The sequence below is a fragment of the Palaemon carinicauda genome, chromosome 41, assembly GCF_036898095.1.
Source record: "Palaemon carinicauda isolate YSFRI2023 chromosome 41, ASM3689809v2, whole genome shotgun sequence".
In the NCBI taxonomy this organism is placed as follows: Eukaryota; Metazoa; Arthropoda; class Malacostraca; order Decapoda; family Palaemonidae; genus Palaemon; species Palaemon carinicauda.
This window is the reverse complement of record NC_090765.1, coordinates 45,441,148-45,463,708: the sequence shown is the minus strand read 5'-3', so window position 1 is coordinate 45,463,708 and position 22,561 is coordinate 45,441,148. Positions and strand designations below refer to the sequence as shown.

Sequence of the window (22,561 nt, the reverse complement as noted above, 5' to 3'; positions counted from 1 at the left end):
AAACAGTTAACAAAATACAAACCAGTCAAAACCGGAAACAGTTAACAAAATACAAACCTGTCAAAACCGGAAACAGATAAAATACAAACCAGTCAAACCCGGAAACAGTTAACAAAATACAAACCAGTCAAAACCGGAAACAGTTAACAAAATACAAACCAGTCAAACCCGGAAACAGTTAACCAAATACAAACCAGTCAAAACCGGAAACAGTTAACAAAATACAAACCAGTCAAACCCGGAAACAGTTAACCAAATACAAACCAGTCAAAACCGGAAACAGTTAACAGTCAAAACCGGAAACGGTTAACAAAATACAAACCTGTCAAAACCGGAAACAGATAAAATACAAACCTGTCAAAACCGGAAACAGATAAAATACAAACCAGTCAAACCCGGAAACAGTTAACAAAATACAAACCAGTCAAAACCGGAAACAGTTTACAAAATATAAACCAGTCAAAACCGGAAACAGTTAACAAAATACAAACCAGTCAAAACCGGAAACAGTTAACAAAATACAAACCTGTCAAAACCGGAAACAGATAAAATACAAACCAGTCAAACCCGGAAACAGTTAACAAAATACAAACCAGTCAAAACCGGAAACAGTTAACAAAATACAAACCTGTCAAAACCGGAAACAGATAAAATACAAACCTGTCAAAACCGGAAACAGATAAAATACAAACCAGTCAAACCCGGAAACAGTTAACAAAATACAAACCAGTCAAAACCGGAAACAGTTTACAAAATATAAACCAGTCAAAACCGGAAACAGTTAACAAAATACAAACCAGTCAAAACCGGAAACAGTTAACAAAATACAAACCTGTCAAAACCGGAAACAGATAAAATACAAACCAGTCAAACCCGGAAACAGTTAACAAAATACAAACCAGTCAAAACCGGAAACAGTTAACAAAATACAAACCAGTCAAACCCGGAAACAGTTAACCAAATACAAACCAGTCAAAACCGGAAACAGTTAACAAAATACAAACCAGTCAAACCCAGAAACAGTTAACAAAATACAAACCAGTCAAAACCGGAAACAGTTAACAAAATACAAACCAGTCAAAACCGGAAACGGTTAACAAAATACAAACCTGTCAAAACCGGAAACAGTTAACCAAATACAAGCCAGTCAAAACCGGAAACAGTTAACAAGATACAAACCAGTCAAAACCGGAAACAGTTAACAAAATACAAGCTAGTCAAAACCAGAAAGTTAACAAAATACAAGCCAGTCAAATCTGGAAACAGTTGCCAACAAATACCAATCAATCATAACCGGAAACAGTTGACAACAACTGCCCAAAGTTTGACACGAAAAATAGAATAAACAAACAACCAAATAAATAACAGAACGAATATTTACTGTTTGATTTTTTTTATACGACCTGTAACTCGCTACCCAAAACCCCATGTTTTTGCAAGACCTTCAATTTTATTTTCAACACAGTTGTAAAAAAAAAAGTTCACTGGGTTACAATACGTAATGAATTACAGTTGTTAAACATCAATGACAGGAATAATATTTCTAATCAAAAGTCTGTATAAACTCAGGACAGTCATCGCTATCGGCAATTGATTCGATGTAATAATCACGATGAATAATAATAATAATAATATATGTACTTCTTAATTGTAACCTCTTATTCAACGCTTTATTCTAAACTTCAAAAATGTTATGACGTATTTGCGGTATTTTATTTTCAAATTAAAAGCTTTATACATCTCGAATTCACCAGATACAAATTAAAGCATTTCCCAAACCGCTACACAAAATACAGACTGTTTACAAATAATGAAAAATCCAAGACTTATCTGTAGGTCTTGGAAAAATCACATTGCCTGAATCAATACCAACCCAATAGCACGTAATACATGATATAGGCTACAAGTATATCTTCAAATTCAGCACCCCCGCCCTTTCCTTCTAACACCTATCAGTCAAATTAAAACTTTCTGAGCCCGGCCAATACACTTTTGCATAATCAAGATGCGTTTTCTTTTAGTACGTTAGAGTTCTAATTTATATCGAATCCAATTGGGTATTATAATTCTATGTTAAGTAATATAGGATTCTCTATTTCATAAACGGAACAAGGCCAAACCAAAAATATTTAATTCATATAAGTTCCACACGCATATCCATGACCAAAAATTGAGAGATACCTTCATCATTTCCTGATAACACCTCATCGAAATTGTCTTTCAAGGATTTTATAGTTTGTGTGTATTGGCAAATGCATTTAACAGGCCTTGACGATACCAATATTCCAAACAATCCTCGATGAAAGACCCTTCCTGCGAAAACTAGTTCCCATTTAAGATATACCAGAATTTTAAAGCCTCGAGACGATTCCTTTAATATTCCTCACCGTAAGTGACAAAAATACCTTATCTGCAGCTTGGATTTTCATTCAATATTGAGCTTGGTCAAGGAAAACCCTGATGATCCTGATAGGGTTTTTTTTTTATCTTATTTTTGAAGTAAAGGGATGATAAATGAAGGGTTGTAAATTACAACCTAAATATTCTGAAGTTGAAGAAAGAAGTGGCTGTCCACGAACCTTAAAGACTAGTTTGTTTTTTGTTTTTGGATTTTTTAAAGTTAACAATTTTTGGATTTTTTAAAGTTAACAATTTTTGGATTTTTTTAAGTTAACAAAGCCATTGAGCAAAGCGGAAATTTAGCGAGATAAAATATTACAATAACACTACAACAAAATTACAGTAAATGCGTGTGCAACCACCTTTTTAGATTCCCTGTCATTTACAGTACAGAGTAATCGAACATAAAATAATGAATCACGTCGGTATCTAAGAAAATTCGTCAGACTCATTACGGATAAATACAAAACTAGATATGACAAGTTTTGTTATCAAAATTGAATTTAGATTATCTACATATTACTACTAGGTAAGCTACAACCCTAGTAAGAAAAGCAGCAGGATGCTCTAAGCCCAAGGGAGTGTCTAGGATAACATGTGAATCTATCAATAATCAGTGACCAAAAAGTTATGTTCAGGCAGTCTCTTAGATTACCCTAAACTAAAGACATTAACAAAATTAATTTGGCATAAAATAACTGTTTAAAATTTGAGATACGAGAGTATGCTTCACTCGAAATTCTAAGTGAAAGGCCACTGAATAAAAATAACCATCTTAAAATGTAATATAAAAAGTTAGGGAGGAAAATACAGGTATGTTGATTTCTTGAAGTTTCCGACATGCGTGTTCACAGTTATTAAGCAGAAACATCTGAGAGAAAAATAATAGGAGACTGACGAAAGGGTAACCAAAATGCTTTTAAGAGGTTAACTAGTTGAGGTTCTGACAGATGACAGAGGTAAGACTATAATAAGAAGCAATGCATTTTAACGAGAAATAAGGAGAGGAATCTGTGAACTCCAAGAAGTAATAGATTTGTTGAAAAGTAGAATTCTCCTGGTTGCCTTTAATTCCCCAGTGTTCTGACAGTCACTATTAGTGAACTCCTGCCCCAACGAAACTCGACTAGTATGAAGAATGATCTTGCCATGTCTTATGTGCAAAAGCCTTCCAGAAAAAAAAATCAAATTGATCTAATGTTGAACATCGTGGACCATTTCACTGGCAGACTGTATGGAAATTGTGCAACAGAATACGTCCGATTTTGATTAATCAAAATTGTACCCGTCGTTTCCTGTCGAGCTGAAATTTTAGGTACACTTTTTACCTCATACTTGATTAAAGTTGGATCATGTCTTTAAGTCTGAATTATAATCCTCTGCCCAGGGCATCCACAATAAATAGGTTTTTAACTAATAAATGGTAACGCTTTCACACTTTTCATTCCTTCCATTTGTGCTCGCTCTCTCTCTCTCTCTCTCTCTCTCTCTCTCTCTCTCTCTCTCTCAGCTCATAAATAACTGAATGGAAAAATGTGCACGTGTCTTATAAATGTACATACTTGATTAATCTTTGTTAAAGGGAAAAAAAATATTTCAATGACAAAAATAAGAAATAAGACTTACTCCTTTGGATTATATAAATATTTCCCTTTTTTTACTAGTTCCCGCACCAGTGATAAGGATAATAAAAAATATCTTACATACATCCCACATATATTGTAAAAAAAAAGATGTAGTACAGAATTATCCACATGAAATTAAGGCGTTCCATAAAAAAAAAAAAATCGAAATACTGCTTAAAATTGTACATCGATTATTTTAACTCGACAGAGAAAATTTTGACATGAAAAAGTATATACAAAGTATTTACAGAAATATATTACAGTAATCGACTGTTTGCAAAACTATAAATTTCAAAATTAAATATACATTTACTGCTAAACATAAGTTGAGAACCAAATATGCAAGCACCATATGTTTCAGCAATAACATTGGCTATAAAGACTTCATAAAAAGTACAAAGTGCCACAGCCAAAACACCCTTTTCGGACAAAAACCTATGAAATAAAATCACAAGATTTTATCCTCAGCTTAAACAGGTATATGAAGCTAACTTTCTATTTTACCGAAAATTAGCACAACACCAGAAACAACAAATAATACTTTTAGGTTTCACTTTATAACCTTAAATTCATCCAAGCCATTATTAAATCTTCATTAACCAGGTAAGTGTTCCCTCACTCTTTGTATATTCGAAGTCAATTTTCTTTCGGAATATCACAGACAAAATATTTACAAGACATGAAAAGTTAAATACAAACATTTTACCATTACACCTAAAAGACTTTGGAAACGTTCATTCCAACATTTATGCTGGAGGATAACAGTGTTTTTATTATTCGTAATTTTTGAAACTTTAACAACAGCACTGGTCAAAATTGATAGCCTTATTCGCATTTCTTCGGAGTATTCACCTTCAAAGTACCATTAGAATGTAACATATTAAATCAATTTAAAGATCCTTAAAAAAAATATAGCTTTTCATTATCAAATATGGTCAAGTTGAAAATATACACACTTTCACATTTGGCATAAGTAGATATAACTGTGTACAATAATACATTAATTTTTACATACTGTGCAAAAAATTGAATGTATTTAATATAATATTAATTTCAAATATCGTTACATTATAGCAAACCACTTCTACAAAAGTATCCTGTGGAATTTGAGAAATTTTATTCATCAAAAGTTTCAAAAACAAAAATTACCCATAACCTGAGAGCACTTGTAGACTATATCACGTGATACTTTCACCCAATTTTACAATCATGATCAAATTCTTCCACATCCGACCACTTTACGCGAATAAGGTGACAAGAGACAAAGATTAGATAAAGGAACATTATGAGTGGTCCCTCTGAAATTTAAATTCTCTTAGTCTTCATTTCTGGTAATTCAATTCCAGGTCAAATTGCATTGAGTGATTGTTATTATTTGCAACTACTATATTCCATACAAGTTATTACTTTCCACGCTAAGTGTACATTAATGGCTGAACAAGTCTAGTATATGTGCTTCTTGAGTATAATACAACCTACGATTACATTTTCTGATCACAGTTATCATTAAATTTCTTGGATAGAAAAAACAAGCGGACATTTGTACGAGGTACAGCCCTATTGACAAACTCGATACGGTTATGTACTTCAATGACAAAACGACAAACCATATTGTATAAAAGATTCAAAAGTTTTTCAATGTATGACCCAATTACAAACTTATGTAAAACCTCAAGGACAACCTAATGTAAAGCCTTAATTACAACACACGCTTGTACAATTCGGAAAAAGGTATGCATATCTCATTTAAATTAAAACTCTTCGCATGATTATGGAAGATTTTCTATGAAACATAACGGTTAATTTCAAAGAATTTCTTTAAACCAAAAACATTTCGCACTTTAACGAACAAGGATTAACAATACTATAGTTCCATAATGAATTCTCGATTTAAAAAACTAATCATAATTTTTCGGGCTTTCACAAAATAAGTATAGTGTCTTTAAATAACTTAAAACCAAAATACAGGTGGTTTCCATTTGAAAAACAAAACTTACGTTCCCATGCAGTAAAAGAATTTCTAACAATTAATGGCAAACTAACGTTAACCTGGTAATCTTAATCTACTCAGCAAATAGCACCATTACGAATCACATTGAACTAGTTAACAGATACTTCTGACTGGTACCTATTCAAGACACGTCGCCATGTCATGAAAGCCCCAATCAAACGTGTAAGCATTCTTGTGAAGACCCGGCGCTCCCGTAGGTCGAGTCCCTGTCGCCGTTGTGCGACCTCCTCCCCGCTATTAGGGCTTCCTCTTCCTCTTTACTCTGCGACAGGGAATCGTGAATGCTGGAATAAAGGTTTGGTTCGGGATTATTCCCCTTGCAGCATATGAAGGAGATCGTGGCGATGGCCACAAGGGCGTGGAGGGTGGCTACTATGACGGTAGCCCATTTGAATCCGATGTAGTCGAAAAGTACACCGCCAGCGGAAGGCCCGATGAAGCAGCCAAGGGCGAAGGCGGACGTCCAGATACCAGAGATGAGGCCGTAGGTGCCCAGATCATCAGGGAAACCATTGCTGACCGCATCGCGATGAGCGCCAGTAAAGGTAGCAACAAGCTGGGCTCCCATGCCAACGCCGTGGATGATTAGCGCAGCAATGCAAGTTGCCAACGAGGTTTCCATGTACAAGAAAGGCATTGGTCCTACAAATGTGAATGCTACAACCACAGTAACGGCGCCAAAGGCTATGACAGACCTTGGCGACAACCAATGGTCGCAAAGCCAACCCCAGCAAGGCGCCGACATAGCATAAGTAGCCCCATTCAGCACGAACATAAGACCCATCTGGAATGGCGTCAACTCGAGGGGGCGAAGGTGGGGTTCCAGGGTGGCTTGGAGGAAACCTATACTGATGGAGGTAGATATAATGGCGAACGTGGCGAGGAGGATCGATGGGAGACGAAGAGCTGCGAACAAATGTCCTCGCGAGTTCTCAGACTCGATGGGTTCGACTCCTGTCGACGGGAGTAAACAAAATGTCATAATGGCAGCCAGCACGAGGACAATACCCATCGACAAAAACGGTAGAGTATAACCACCCAGCTCGTAAAGGGCCCCGCCCACCGTTGGCCCGGCAATAAGCCCTAACCCAAAGAAGGTTTCCATTGTGGCAAATGCCGCCCCAACGTTCTTCGGGAACTCTTTGGCGATGATGCTGAAGGCGGAGGTGACGAAGGCGGCGTTGCCCATGGCTTCGATGATCCTAACCGCAAAGGAGAGGCTGATGAAGGTGGTGGTGTCCTCAATTTTGTCCAGAAACCCAAATAGTATGCACATGATGGAGACGGTAAAAAATGCCAACATTATTAATCAACTTCGCACCAACGTTGTTGAGGAACCTTCCGTAGATGGGACTGACGAGGAACACCGTCAGTTCGAAGATGCCAAACACCAAACCGTACTGCGAGGCCGTGGCGCCCTTCTTCTCGGCCTCGGCAGGATAAAACGGAGCTTGCAAGGATACGCACACGGCATTGCAAAACTGTGCAGCACTGAATACGACAAGCGTGATAAGCTGCTTCCTTGTGTATGCCATCTTCGCTATATCTTCAAGTCGGTAACAATGATCCAAAATTCCTTAAAATGTTAAGTTAATCGTATATAAAAATTAATTTAAATATCCAATTGTGAAATCGACTTGCATCTCACAAGCACATCTTATCGTTACAAATAAAGATTTGCGAACGGCAAAACTGTCCACTTATAACTTGAAGAGCACCGTTCTGGGTTTCGGGTCCTGCCTCTGGACCGGTTCTCTTCTGACTGAGCAGCGCCTGCGCATAAGCCGGTGGTTTTACTTCGACCAGCGGGCCATCCAGATGGCCCCATCACCGACCCATTACTAAACCAGCATTATCGCAAACGCCCCACATGACGTAATACTACAAATGCAAGATTTAAAGACGTATCTTAGGAATAATCGAGTAAGATAATGGTGTGCTAGACCTCAGGGAATGAAGGAGGGACGTTAATTTCCTTCACAGGGGTCAAAGAAACACCAATAGGCACCTGCAAGTCACCGGGAACTTGGAAGCCTCTCAAACTCACCCGGCAACGTCATTCCGTTGCTACGACGCATCTTGCATAGGAGTTGCTACTCTAATCTAATCTACTATAACTCTCTCTCTCTCTCTCTCTCTCTCTCTCTCTCTCTCTCTCTCTCTCTCTCATAAATATCTTGACGGACCGTTCGTCTGAGAAATTGTAAATTTATCACTATTCACTCCCAATGACGGTTTCGGTAACCTTAGTCGCTGCTCTACTGTGTTAAAAAATCGATAAAGTAAAGGTCTCTTACTGAAAGTCTTATTTTTTTCTTTCCAATCTCTCTTTCTCTTCATACACATACTATATATATATATATATATATATATATAATATACATACTGTATACACACACACACACATATATATATATATATATATATAATATATATACACACAGACTTACACACACAATACTATGGGAAAAATTCCCATTCAGATAAAACCATGGGTAAATGAAGTGTTATATTTTGGGGAGAGTTTTCAACCACAGTATAAACAGAGATGCATTGCAAAATTATCTGAGGCAATACATAAGAAACCAAAACCTTGATACTCGAAGCTGCTCCAATTAATCAAGAAGACACACAACATGAATCTGTCATAAGTGTCAAAGAAACAATCTAAAATCGACATGATATTTTTGGATCCTATAATCCATTCTTTATCAATTGTCTCAACAATGAGAAGTTCCGAGTACCAATGTCCATCCCAGCATTAGAGAAACTATTTCGAACCGTCTCAGAAAAATTCTATAATATCCCAGTTTACCCAAGCTACTAACAAATTCTGTACCTGGATGTCAGTCAAATGTAGTGAGCTGAGACTGACCTGTCGCGAACAGGGAGCTTAAGACACTAAATTCCATCCCTACAAAAAGAACACAACAGTCCAACAGTCGACTTTCATATTCACCTTCAAATACTGAATCGTGAATGGGCCCATGTTTACTAATTTACGTAACATCGACCACTTCCTCCATTTACATACTGTATAAAGCGTAGCAACTGAGCCTCAAAACCCCCTACGCAAGATCTGCCAGTCACTTCTATCTTGTACATACTGGAACTTCCTGATATCGAGGGTCTTCCTTTCCAATAAGTCTTTCCCATCATCTATCACATCCTTTCTGGGCATTCCTTTCCTCACATTTCATAGCAATTAGGAATCATGCGTTCTTTTTGCTATATCATTGTCTTTTGACTTTTTAAATGTCTGACCTATATCAAAATTGGTAACCGTTTTACCACTTCCTCTAAGCATCTCTACAATTCCCGCCGTGTTAATTCTTTTTACACCAATTACGGTACACTACGCAAATAAATTATCTCAACCATTTTTTTCTTTCATTTGCATCCAATATCCTCACTTTGTTTCCTTAAAAGAAGATTGGCTCAACAATCCTTTTATAGATTTCCATCTTGTCTTAAAAGTACAATTCAAGTCTCCTTTTATTCACTGTCTAACTTTATCAATCCAAAATGTTTTACTAAGTAACATCAAGGCCCTACTATTCTTACATTTGCCTTAATTCCAGTTACCCATTCCTATGGAACCTTTCTCTCAACAAGATACACCTTACACAGACGGGTCAGTCATTCAAGCACACAGCCGCCAATATAATGCACAATTTCACATGTAATCACATTGACCCCTGGCGTCTTTCCTTTCTTCAACCTCTTAGTCTCCTTTCTTATATCCTTGAATATACTCCCACCAGTATCTCTCATCAATAGACTTCATATCTTATATCCTTCATATTCAAGATATCTTAAAAATACTCATTCAATTAAGCCCGGATTACATTTACGAAGGACGCTTTCACTCAATTTATACCTTTAATTCCAAGATCCAACTGGTCACAATACTTTCTCTACACACACACACACACACACACCCACACACACACACACACACACACATATATATATATATATATATACACACAGTATATGTAAATATGAAAACATTACGCCAACCTAAAACTTGTCCTCCTTTTTTTTTTTATAAATCTCGCCCCCCCCCCACCCCAAAACAAAACAAAAACGCGTGCATGCTAGGCATATCAATGACATGCATCCTGTTACATGAATGGAGATATGACAGAACAGGTATCCTCAACATTGCAAAAATGGGAGTGAAGGAAAAGAGGGAAAAAACTAGTACCGAGGTAACGAGTCATCACTCCGGAGGATTTCTTAATACTGCAAACTTGCTATATTAAAAGAAAGTGAAGATTGGTTTAAATATATACCCGTCGATTTCTTGATATTCCTATCTTGCCGTCTCTCTCTCTCTCTCTCTCTCTCTCTCTCTCTCTCCTCATCTCTCTCTCTCTCTCTCTCTCTCTAGCTACTCTGTTTCGGAGGTTCACGTTTAATGATTCCCTTTCTAGCAAGTGAATATTTCTCCACTCTATTAAATTTCTCTTAAGTCTAAGGTTGTTGTGGCCTGATTGGTAACGTCTCTGTCTGATGTTTGTCAGGAGGGGGTTCGAATCCCGCTCTGACTCGTTAGTGCCATTAGTGTCTGCAACCTTACCATCCTTGTGAGCTAAGGTTGGTGGGTATGGGGGAGCCTATAGGTCTATCTGCTGAGTCATCAGCAGCCACTGCCTGGCCCTCCCTGGTCTTAGCTTAGGTGGAGAGGAGACTTGGGCGCTGATCATAAAATATATGGTCAGTCTCTAGGGCATTGTCCCGATTGCTAGGGCAATGTCACTGTCCCTTGCCTCTGTCATTCATGAGCGGCCTTTAAACCTTTAATGTTGGCTTGTCTCCACTCACTCAGATATGCTGATAACTCGTAAGAATATGAATCTAAAACATCAGCAAAAGGAAATTCGGAAGAAAATTGCAAGCTTCTTAGTTAATGAGGAAATGAGGGCGGAGACCCCGAGATGAAGTCCTTCATGCGGATAGGTCTTTTCGTCCTACTATTGTAATGAAATTGAAAGTGACAACTCATTTAAAAATTCGAGACAAGAGCACAACTAATATTTTTAATCAACGTTGATTTCAGTACTTCAAAATCATACTGTACTTCTAACTTGCAGTGTAAATTTAGCGCAAATTTTTCCGCTGGTCTCTCCTTATAATCAGTATCTATCCATTCTTGAAAAGCTACATCTGATGAATGGTCAAATTAACCATAACTCAAGAATTTCTTAGGTAAGTACTCTAACGAAAAGGGCTCAACTGATCAGTTGCACACCCTTGTTAATAAAAGGCACATAACCTATGCTACAGGATGACTCCTAATAACAAAAACTTTCTGCAGAAATGCACAAGAAAAGCCACGCAATCTTGGAAAAAGAGCTGACAGCTCTCACTTATTTGAGTTGGAAAGGTAGACCCACGGGATGAACCTAGAGGTAACATCATCTATGAGCTCGATTTTCTTTTCACCCTTATGTAGCAGAAACCAAACAAGACCTGACAACTGAGAGAGAGAGAGAGAGAGAGAGAGAGAGAGAGAGAGAGAGAGAGGAGAGAGAGAGAGAGAGAGACAGACAGACAGGAGTATTCAAATTACATGGATGGATGGATGGTTTCACCACACGGAGGGACAAGGATTACCTCATCGAGGCCCTCCATGTCGATAGTATAAAATTCTCCTATGAAGAGTCTTACACTCACTTCTAGTTGTCATTTTCCTTTAAATCTCGGACCTCGCTGCGACCCGCAATAGTCGACTAACATCTAGGTACGTAATTCAAAGGAATATTAGAATGTGGGAAACACAACCATTCGTGCCTCCTCGTCCACAGCACCACGCAAGAGAGAGAGAGAGAGAGAGAGAGAGAGAGAGAGAGAGAGAGTTAGCGGAATCTTCCTATGGTTACTCATCGACCACAACTGATATATGACTCCCTATACCTTACGACAGGTCTTATTCCTGAGAACGGTGCGTAGTGAATATCTATCTATCTATCTATCTATCGATATATATATATATATATATATATGCATGTTTGTGTGTAGCTATTGGGCTGTCGATAACACTTATACGCCCTTCACCAACAACTCATTCACCTCTGACCCTCTACCTATAGGACAAACGGTAAAATATCTGACAATCCAAGTAAAAAGTTTGCCTATGAAAGCATACATATGGTGTTGCCATGGCATGTCACACTTTACAATCCAAGAATTATGTTTAAAAGACCCAATTTCCCAAACGACAGCTTCCGTTTCCTAAATATCAAAAGGTTTCTATGAAACGGCGTTTCCTAATATTGGACTTATTCAAGAAGTTCTAATCATTTTACGAACGTCTTTGACCATGAGATTCATAGATCCGTGTTCATTCACAAAAACAGAAATACTACTAATACTTTGATATAGAAAATAACCACAAATGTGCGAGTTTTGAAGATTATCTGCTACCTAATTTACTGGCTAGATCTCTCTCTATTTATTATTGATATGGGGTTTAAACAGTTAGAAGCTTTTATATTCAAGAGATCGGGTTTATTTTCCTCGGACTCTTATTTGATTGACTGATTGATTTGAAGTTCTCTCGCATCCTGATCGGACTATATTTGCATGCTTACTATGTATGTATATGAATAGTCAGCATAAAGTTTTATGTATACATATATATATATATGTATATATATATATATATATATATATATATATATATATATATTCAAAAGCATTGCAAGAGCAAAGTTAATGTTTGTGGAGACCTGTCAAATAAATTTCCAGTGAACAGTAGAGTACTCCAAGGGAATGTGTTGTCAACTGCGTTGTGTATCCTCCTCATGGATTTTGTAATGCATAGAAAACATGGAAATGGTGGAGAAGGATTGGACTGGATTGGTGATATGAAATCAGCTGACCTAGAGTATGCTGATGACAATGTCCTTATTAGCAGAACACCACAGGATTTACAATGCTAGCTTAACAAAATGCATGAAATATCACATGAGGTTGGACTCAAGATAAATAGAAGAAAGACAGAGATGATGATAAATGAATATGCAATGTAAGATGAAATATCATTGAAAGGAGAAAGAATTAATGAGGTAGAATCATTTAAATATTTATGAACCATGATCTCTAACACAGGGTCTTTAGAATTGAAGTTTAATGAAAGATTGAAAGAAGAAAATCAGTCAATGGCGAGGTTGAGTAAAATTTGGAAATCAAATCGCCTGAAATTACTTATAAAAGTCAGGCTATATATCAGTTTCGTAAGAACGGTGATTGTATGGACATGAGTCATGGTATGACAATGAAACAATATCAAACAGATTTTGTAGATTTGGGGACAAAGCCTTGAGAAGAATATTGGGAGTTAAATGTCAGGACAGGATTAGAAATGAAAATTCAAGAGAGATGGATGAGATCATGGTGAGGGGAGATGGAAATGGTTTGGCATGCTGTTCGCACTCCCCAAGAGAGATTAGTTCACCAAACTTCCAACTGGGATCCACAAGGCACTAGAAGAGTTGGAAAACCCAGACCTACTTGGCTGAGGACACTGAAGCGTGACATGGGAGATGATGAATGGAGAGGTATTGATTTAAATGCTCAAGATAAAGACGACTGGCGAAATTTAACAGAGACCCTTTGCGTCAATAGGCGTAGGAGAGATGATATATATATATATATATATATATGTGTGTGTGTGTGTGCGTGTGTGTGTGTTACTGTCACAGGGGTCAAGTTGCTTCATAAACAGCAAAAGTCAGTTTTGAAATATTTAATTATTTCCGAATGGATTTTGCTGTATATATATATATATATATATATGAGAGAGAGAGAGAGAGAGAGAGAGAGAGAGAGAGAGCAAATAACTTGATAAGAAAAACAAATAAGATCAGGGTCAAGCAGTACATTACATCATTGCAGAAAAGATGAAAAATAAATCAATTGAGGTCAGGGTACCTTATGAACAGTGATGTATCCGACACAATTCATGAGAACAGACACGTAACATGGAAGTCGTCGAAAAGACCCTTTAGTACATCATCTTACGTCACTAGGGCACAGAATGTCTGTGTTTCTGCACGTCAGATTTTCAAGCGATGAGAGAGAGAGAGAGAGAGAGAGAGAGAGAGAGAGAGAGACTCACAAAATAACCATTAACTTTCATAAAAATATTTAAACAGCCCTTTTTCTAGAATTATAGGAAAAGGTTTGTTCAAAATTCTTCAGCCTATGTTAGAAAAGGCTGAGGTAGATTAACTTTTATCAATGATCTCATGGAATGCAACACGAAAACATTTATAGTTATATATGTTTCCCCCTAAAAAAAAAGATTTTATGAAAGGAACTAGGCTCGCTTTTACTTTTTAAATAAGATGCCTTCTGATACATACTTTTACATGTGGACATACAGTACATACCAATATCTCTCTCCACACACACACACACACACATACATACATACATACATACATACATACATACATATATATATATATATATATATATATTTAATGCACACTCAAGAGGTTTGAACATATTTTTAAAAGTCCCTCTAGCTACCAGATGAACGACACGTTGTTTTCTGATATGCGGCCTTAATAGAAAACAGGCTTTCTGAGGAAAAAGTATAAGTGCACAGACTCAAATGTAAAATATAAATACACTCATGGTTCAAAAACATCCCACAATCTAATAAACTGAAATGTTGCCAGTCTTATAAAGTCTATAACTCCATTAATCAGTAAAAAAAAAAATCTACAGGAATAGCATTCATATATTAAATGATGCACCTTATAATTAATTGTATGCAGAGACGGACAATAACAAGCAAAAACCTAGGTAAAACATTTATTTAATTGGTAATTACTTTTTCTAGTTGTATTTTTAAAACGAGAAATGCAACATGAATGCTATCGTGGATTCTAAATGGTCATCAGATTTCTTAGAAGGATTATTGATTAACGGTATGGAATCAGTTCGGAAATTTAGTTTCAGAGTTTGTATTTTAGCTTCATCAAACCAAAGGTATATTTCCTTTTAATCAGTCTTTCCACAACATTGTGGGTCGTATGCCATGATTATAAATTATATCAACTTTCAGGGAAGAATCTTAAGAATGAAAGAGAAAGTGTCATGGGTTGAACAACACATCTCGGAACTGCAACTAAAAATCTAAGAAAATCACTAACGAGGACCAGCGAAATTAGATACGAAAAGCCATTGCAATAAAAATTCAGAATAAATGATAAACAAACATATTTATTATACAACTCTTCCTACCGTTTACCATAAATATTCTGCAATCATTAGAAACCTATCACATATGTTAAAGATATTTCTAAGCAGAATTGATATACTTTCGGTTCATTCAGAAATAAGACAATTGAAAGAGATGCAGATTCTTAAGTAATTTCTAAAACATTATGAATATTTTAAAGAACGATCTAAAATGTTTGATGCAAACATATTTTCTTCAAATAATAAAAATTTTCAGACTAGAAATTGTAATGACATGGAATTGGAAAAAAGTATTCATATTATGCCAAAACTTTATTCTATTTTTTTTGTATTTGCAATACAAAATAATTTGCTTCATTAGCATGTGTTTGCCTGTATCGAACAAATATAGCCAAAGAAAGATTGCTTAAGACCGCAGTTGCTGAATTATAAGATGACGACATATTTTCTAACACTATAGACTGTCAACAATGTGCCAAATTGGCGTAACTTAATCTAAACCAGCAACACGATTAGCAATCTCAGCTGTTGGTTATTCCCATATTCAAATCATTAGAATTGGTTCAGGGATATTATTTTCTCCATATGAAGAGAGAGAGAGAGAGAGAGAGAGAGAGAGAGAGAGAGAGAGAGAGTCATTCAGTAGAATTTATGAATTCATAAACTCTAATCAGAATAAGTCAGAAGTGGCTTGTTTAACTTGTGCCTTGCTAAAGCTCTAATACGATCAATTACGGTGGGAAATTTACAAAGTAGTAAATAATAACAGGTTAGCCTTCGGGTTTCCGTTAATCCGTAGAAGAAATGGGTTGTAACAGCACAGTTATAATGCAAAGTAAATCTTTGAGAAGAGGAAAGTAATATCAACCGAAATGGCAGCCTCATCAAGCCGGGCGTTTATGCCAAGTCTCGTTAGGCCGGGCTGTTAAGCCAAGACTTGTTATGAGTAATAAGTTGTCAATTGCGTATGTGCGAAATGTTTCCTGCTTAAAACTTCCCATCAAGAAAAAGAACAATTTCAGTTTTTCTAATCATCTTTACCTTTCCCTTCATAAACGTAAGCATGTTTGAGCTTTACATCAACGGTCTATCAACCCTAATGGAATAATAACATTCTTAATACTCTTGAGTTACAAAGAAGAAACGAAGCCACTATGTAGGTATTGTCAATTAACACTTTACTTAGCACCGATAACATGAAATGAATCAGTAAATTTCAGCAAATCTAACAGCTGATTCAAGGTTCCTCATGAACTTTAACTCGGGTAATTGACAAGTCAATATCTTAAAAAATTCCAACCAATTCTCATTTTACTACTTGAATTTAGGTAAAATCATCCATATTCTATTATATTTTAACATTGCAGTCTGAGAAGTATTGTTTACATTATCAGCCCAGTTTGAGGTACAAAATCATAGTTTTTATATTTTCAGCTCAAATAGAAAAAAATATCCCTTTAAAATTATTTCCTTCATTTATATAATTATGTCAGTACACCAGCAAAATGTTCAGATTCTTAAGCTTAAATATCCTTTTTTACTAAAGATAAGTTCAAGTATCTATTGCTGAAAGTAATACAAATATAATTTTAGATTTCTCAAGTCATAATATCATAATGGTCACAAAAATTACCAACATTACTCTCATATATTGATATTTCTATAATGTTTGTGTCAACATTCCTGCACGTTTCCATACGTATGTGTATATACATTCATTTTTACTTTCAGCGTTGAACGTGATTTTCCTGGTTCTTCGCAAAGACCTTTCAACGCTTTCCGAAAACTTTAGTCATTATTTTGTTGTTAATGACTTCCAGCCAATGGAATTGTATTACAAAATTTATAAATCACCATCATAAATATCAATACATTTTGATCTAAAGTGGTGGCCTATTGGAAACATCCCTGCCTAGTGATTTCCCGGACTGGGGTTCGAGTCCGGCTCAAGTGTAGTGTCTGCAACCTCAACATCCTTGTGAGCTAACAAAGGATTTGGGGGAGTCTATAGGTCTACCTGCTGAGTCATCAGCAGCCATTGCCTGGTCCTCCCTGACACTAGCATAGACGAAGTGGGGGGCTTGGGCATTGATCATAATATATATGGTCAGTCTCTGAGTTGGGATACCTTAACGTGATGAAAGGGTTTGTGTATCGCCATGATCAGCAAAGCTGTACTAGTCAGGGCCACCCATACTGTAGTCAATTCTTTTTAGTGAGGCAGATTTGCACAGACTCGCAGGGGTGCCCTTTTAGCTCGGAAAAGTTTCCTGATCGCTGATTGGTTGGACAAGATAATTCTAACCAATCAGATAAGCAGGAAACTTTTCCGAGCTAAAAGGGCACCGCTGTGAGTCGGTGTAAATGCGCCTCATTAAAAAAAATTGAGTATAGGTCGTTTTGCTGTGAGCAATCAGACGAAAAATCTCCCACTTCACCAATCCCCAATGGCTAATGTGATGAAATGGCCAAAACCCAGACATGAAAAAAAGGACATGTCTGATACCTTTGACATGCGGTGGCCTAGAAACGGCTGCATTTGTTGTCTACGGCATTGTCCTGCTAACTAGGACAATGTCACTGCCCCTTGTCTCTGCCATTCATGAGAGGTACAATAGATAAATAATTTTAGGAAAAGTCAGTCAAGGAATGAACAGACAGAGGAAAGAGAGTTCAGCACACGTGCCGATGAACTCCTGGCCTTAGGCAAGAGGGCAAATCTCGTGCAGTGCGATCTGTTGAGTGACGTCAGCAAGCTCACTGGAGCCATCGTTTGTTCCGGTCATTTCCGGTGCAGGTGGCGATGATGCTCAAGCTTCGTACGCCAAAAGCACGATACTTGACACTTGCATGAGCAATAAAGAAAATTGATAAAATCATGGGGGTAATGATTTGTAAGTTATTTGTGAGAAGCGATACCACACTCTCTCTCTCTCTCTCTCTCTCTCTCTCTCTCTCTCTCATTGAATTTTGTTAAAAGAGATGCGTCTAATCCACAGTAATTCAATATATAATCAAAATTGTTACCTAATCCATGATAAAATTATCATATCAATCATGGATGAAAACTTTAACTATAACCCAATAATATAGCAGATGAAATTGAAAATTATCTTTTCTGCAAGAAAATAATAAAAAAGGCAATAAAAATATAAATAAAGGTTAAGCTGCACAATGAAACAACCAAGACAGACTATCAAAAGTTATTCAAATCTCTTAGCATACATTCATCCATGTAATGGGTGAACACAATATCTTTTCTACTTATTTTTCGGGATTGAAAATGGAAGCCTGATCATTGTAACCAAGTATAGAGACACTTACACAAAAATTTAAGTAATGACAATACTAGAATTAAATACAGAGGTTTTACATCTATAAATACAATGCCGTGGGTTAATAGGAATATTGACCGGAGCTAATAACAAAGGGATGTGGCGAGGTTATATCAAGAGTGACCTTTGCCTTCCTCTCCAGAAAACACTGATGCTGCAGCACAGACGATACTCCTTTCCTTTCTTTTATTTACGAGGCATAGCTATCTCTTCCACCAGTGCTTGGCCTCAGTGGTTTTCATTCTTATGTTTATCCGCAGAGAATGAACTAGACAGGGGCCACAAGTTAACGATCTGTTTGCATTCGCTAAAAAAAAAAAAAAAAAAAAAAAGAGAGAGAGAGAGAGAGAGAGAGAGAGAGAGAGAGAGAGAGAACTAAAGCACTAGTGATTTTAGAGGGGGGTAGTACGTAAATAGCATCATTGCATCATTTTTCAGTTTAGCAGAAGTAATGAAAATGTCTGTCATTTCATTTTTAAAGCCTAAATATTTAGATAAATATGCACACACGCACACAGAGATTGAACCCTTCCGACCCACTCCCCCTTTCCAAACTACACGAAGGCAGTTTCAGAAATTTGTGGAAGATTTTGTTTTCCGAGTGTACCTCTTGGGGTACCTCCTCTCATTGCTGGGGTATGACTGCTATCTCTCTCCCCATACCCAAGGGACGGAGAGAGACTGAGTAGCCCTAAGTTTGGCAATACCGCTCAGCGTAGAAGGAAAGATATATATATATATATATATACATACACGCCTATTGACGAAAAGGGCCTCGGTTAGATTTCGCCAGTCGTCTCTATCGTGAGCTTTTAATTCAATACTTCTCCACTCATCATCGACCATTTCACGCTTCATAGTTCTCAGCCATGTAGGCCTAGGTCTTCTAACTCTTCTTAGTACCTTGTGGAGCCCAATTGAAAGTTTGGTGAACTAATCTCCCTATAGGAGTGCGAAGAGCATGCCTGCCCAAACCGTGTATATATATATAATATTATATATATATATATATATATATATATATATAATATTTCGCCGGACACTTAATTGCTCTTTATTCTATAGGGGAGATATATAACTATATAGTTTATCTGTATGACCTTATCTTCCTTACGCCCAAACAAATAATACTGCCATTCACAACACATTTCGGTGATACAGATAAAGTTATTTGTCGTCATTTCGAATACATTAGCTATCGGCACTATGGAAGAGCAAACACCAACAAACAGATAATGCGATCTCTCTCTCTCTCTCTCTCTCTCTCTCTCTCTCTCTCTCTCTCTCTCTAAGAAAGTTGGTAATATATATTAAGAAAGAAATAACAGGTCTCAATAAAAAGAGACTTTTTGTATAAGCAAAACTGTAGTGAGAAGCCAAACACCAACAAACAGATAATGCTCTCTCTCTCTCTCTCTCTCTCTCTCTCTCTCTCTCTTGTTGGTAATATATATTAAGAAAGAAATAACAGGTCTCAATATAAAAAGACTTTTTGTATAAGCAAAACTGCAGTGAGAAACCAAATTGATGTGACAAGACGCAAAGGCTCCGAAAACGGATCACATGGCCTTTGATTATACACGTAATGGTATGTGTGAATAATCACGTGTTGGATGCTGACCAGGATCTACTACACTGACATTGTATTTTTCCGTTGTATCAATGGAACACAATATACTGGAAAACGTTAATCTTTCAAATAGAAATTACTTTCACATAATTAATATTCACCTAAATTAGTTGGAAAAACTTCAGCCATGAACTTCATTGCTGTATGATATTACCAGTAAGAAGGAGACGCTGGCATTAGGCACAGTAAAATGAAATGTTATTCAAAATACTAAATCAATTATTATTATTATTATTATTATTATTACCATTATTATTATTATTACTAGCAAACCTACAACCCTAGTTGGAAAAGCAGGGTACTATCAGCCCAGAGGCTCCAACAGGGAAAATAGCCCAGTGAGGAGAGGAAAAAAAATAGGATATTTTAAGAAGAGTAACTACTTTAAAATAAATACCTCCTTTATAAATTATAAAAATTTTAACAAAACAAGAGGAAATGAAATAGGATAGAATAGTTTGCTCGAGTGTACCCTGAGCGGAAAATACTTGTGTGAATGGTTAAACATCATTCATTTGTGAATGATGAATCTTCAGCAAATACTAGCATAAAATCTCGAATTTCAACGTGAGAACGAGGTGCCCGTGATTCTGGGCTAAAAACAGAGATTCCAAGAAAATGAGAATTGTCCAGTAGTGAAGTCTGTCCCAAGCAAATAATATTTCTAATTTTGAAAGAAATTGAAAAAGCCTTTCGTGAAAAAAAGATAAGTGAGAGTGGATGTCAGATGCCAATGGTTTTATTGAAAAGGTTATCAAACGGATAATTATAAATTTCATATAAATTGACTATAAAAGTACTTTCTGCATAAACATCTACAAGAATTCTGATTAGTAAAAAAACTGTTATCTAAGCTAAACCTTTTCGTAAGGCTAATGTTTCGGGCGGGCTGAGAAAAATATTACTAACACTAAACGAGGAACAGGCCAGGAAATATTTTGGTACATTTATGGAGAGAAAAAAAAAAAAAAAAAAAAACTCATATATCCTATCAATTTCCACTGTAAGGTATTCTATGATAAATTTTAATATTTTCAAACCATTTGTAAATAATGTACAGCTATATACGGTAAACGCATCAACTATAAAAGTATGCCTGTAAATTTTTATATGCATATGCATTATAAATTTTAAATAAAGTTGCAAAATATGTGATTACCTTAATGTACTGGCAAAATAGCCAACGTTAAAACGAAAAACAAAACACCCACCGTCTCGTATTCAATGAAAAACAATTAAGCTTTCGGCTGATTTTGGAGTATCGCTATCTCGCTAATCAGCATCTGCGCCATATGGAAGATTATTAAAAGCGAACTACACCTTTATACAATTAATGCGGTAGACTAAGACGCAGCTTTTCCACATCTTGGTCCGTGAATATAATTTCGCACAAGTGGGACTTGAAAAGGGTATAATATAAATGGGATATAAGACACTCCAGCCCAATCTCCTGAAATGTCATGTCAATGGGTCCTTTCAAACAGAATAAATAAATAAGGAAACAGCTAAATGTTACGGGTTAGAAAGTATAAAAGGGAAGGGATAAATCACCCACAAAAAAAAAAAAAAAAAAAAAAAAAAAAAAGCTGTCCCAAAGAAGTTTAAGCAAAATATGTTTTGTGATTTTTTAAAAAAATGTCCCGTGACTGACTGATACAAGGCACCAATAAGCAATATTTGTCTCGAGGTTTTATTTTTAAAAAGGAAAATTATGTCTATTATATGCATATGCAGCTTTAATGTCTTGACATGATAATAATAATCCTAATCAAGATTATTTAAATTTAGCCAAAATTAGCCATCAGTATATTGACGAAAAAAAAATTACGTGATAATGATAAAGTACTGCCATTGCAATTAAGGCTTTATAAATTCTGCCCTTCCAAATTAATTCAATATTCAAAATCGGAAATTAAAAGAGTTGAAAACAAAAGATCATGTAGTTTTTCCGAGACACTTAAAAAGTAGAAATAATTGTTAAAATAATTTTTTGCATAGTAAATAAACTAACCTGTACCAATGGCAGTCGTACCCAGACTTGCTAGAACAAATGTAATAATGAAGAAGTAAATCTACAGATAAGAACAGCAGGCAGAACTTCATTACAGAGGAGCGGGGAGAGAGAGAGAGAGAGAGAGAGAGAGAGAGAGAGAGAGAGGGTAAGGTTGGAACGGAAGAACCTTTGCTGTTACCTCAATTTTCATTTGCTGTTCACCTTTAACCGGCCATGTTTTTCCCGTCAAAAGTTATAAATATTGTATAACATCTGATTAAAAATGAAATATTATGTAAGATCTACTTTAATGCTGTTACTTTTCTTAAAATATTCTATTTTAAT

The 22,561-nt window shown here is 36.2% G+C and overlaps 1 pseudogene; it reads right to left on the bottom strand.

Moving 5' to 3' along the window:
• Positions 1 to 4,115: 4,115 nt before the first annotated feature.
• Positions 4,116 to 7,854, bottom strand: LOC137632581 (MFS-type transporter SLC18B1-like; annotated as a pseudogene).
• Positions 7,855 to 22,561: the final 14,707 nt, after the last annotated feature.